Source organism: Octodon degus, unplaced genomic scaffold (assembly GCF_000260255.1).
Source record: "Octodon degus isolate 3935 unplaced genomic scaffold, OctDeg1.0 scaffold00078, whole genome shotgun sequence".
NCBI lineage: Eukaryota > Metazoa > Chordata > Mammalia > Rodentia > Octodontidae > Octodon > Octodon degus.
In genome coordinates this window covers 6730791-6732682 of record NW_004524654.1, presented here as the reverse complement: position 1 = coordinate 6732682, position 1892 = coordinate 6730791, and positions in this window count along the sequence as shown.

Sequence of the window (1892 nt, the reverse complement as noted above, 5' to 3'; positions counted from 1 at the left end):
GTGCTCACAGATTCCCCCAATGTGTTTATTTTCACCCCTTGGGAAAATAGAACTACAAGACCAAAACACTTAGATTAGTATTATTAGCAAACATTACACCAGGCTTCTAAACCAGTTTCCAACACCAAACAGAAAAACAAGGCATTGACAAAAACCAAAATGATCATTTTTTAGCCTTCTCCAAATAAGTAATGCTCAGTTCAGTTACTGATCCTGCAAAAATGCATAGAATGCTATGAGCAGTCAGCACAAAGCAGCCTCTGCAAATAAGGCAGAGAAGTCTCGCTGCACAGACTTTCTAACTACTAAATGAGTATAAATCAATGTTTCCCTTACTATACACACTGTGAGCAATCATATACTGACTTTTCAATCTCTTTGCTTGCCTTAGATAGAAACTACCATTAAGTCTAAAGTGCTGATGGCTGCTGCAATTATCCTAGAAAATACTGATAAGAAATCTCTCTCTCTCTCTCTCTCTCTCTCTCTCTCTCTCTCTCTCTCTCTCTCTCTCTCTCTCTCTCTCTCTCTCTCTCTCTCCCCACCTCTTCTCTTCCCCTCTCTTTAAACACAATCATGCTCTTTGTTTAACAGCTGAAATTGCTGTTTATAAGTCATGTTATCCCCTATTCTGGTCTTTGGGCCTCCTAACTTGAAAAATATTTCATGACTGAATCAAGCCATCTATTTTCTGGCTGTCCCAGTCAAGTGTGACCTGTTTGGTGCTGTCACCCTCCAGAAACTATGATTTTGGGGGTCTTGATATGGCCTGCTAACACCCCCATAGTTCAAGTGTAGTTCTTGTCACTTGTCCATTCCACAAGCGATTACATAGCTTCCTGTCTATGGGTTAGAGATACCTGGGCCAAAGAAATCAACTCGTTTTCATCATTTTCAGTTGTAGCTGAGTAATAAAACTCTAGGCTCTCTTTTTGTCTTACCATATAATTAATCAAAATTAATGTACCCTGTACTGTACAAGTACAGAGGATACAATGGGTCATCCAAGTTTCAGTAGCTTAAAAAATCAATATACTTCTCCAAGTTTCTCCCTAGTTTTGTAATTTTTAAACAAAATTTTTTTGCACTTATGAAACTATGAGGCCCTCCTTTGTGAGTTCTCCTATTTCTTTAAGTAAAAAAAAAAAGAAAGAAAGAAAAGGATCATCCCCCTTCTAGAGATCTGAGTAAAATTCACTCATTATAGTTTTTTAACTTTTTTATTTATACATGGATTTCTGGGAGAATAGTACAAGTGTTGTATAAAGTAATCAATCTTAAATAATTTAATTCAAATTACTAACAAATGTTTCCCACAAATACATACATTCCAATTATTTCTATTATTTAGTGTTGCACTCAGTCATTCACTTAACCCTTATACACGGTTGAGCCTATTCTTGGGGTTTCTTTCTTGCTTTACTGACATTATCTTGTTTTCTCATTGTTTTTTCTCTTTTGTGTACAGTTTTTGTTATCCTCAATTTCTTATTTTTGTTTTTACAAAACATGTATATATTTGGAATTCATAAATTCCAGGTTGTAACACATCAGTTATTCAATAGATGTGAATTTTCCAACTCTTACTTTTAAATCTTATTTTAGGATTTAACATAGAGTCTGATTGGAAGGAAAACTAGAAACAAATACGTTCCAAGGCTGCTAGTGGAAATGGGAGATCACAAGTTTTGAAAAGCCACCTTAAGCCAAGTTCAAGGGTCAGAAGAGCCATCAAAGCCTCAGCTTCACACCTAGAAGAGAACTCGGGAATGAGAGAGGTGAAGAACAGAAAACAGCTTTATTGCTTTTACATGACCAAGAACAGATAAATGTAGGAAAAGGAGAGAGAGAGAGAGAGAGAGAGAGAGAGAGAGAGAGAGAGAGAGAGAGAG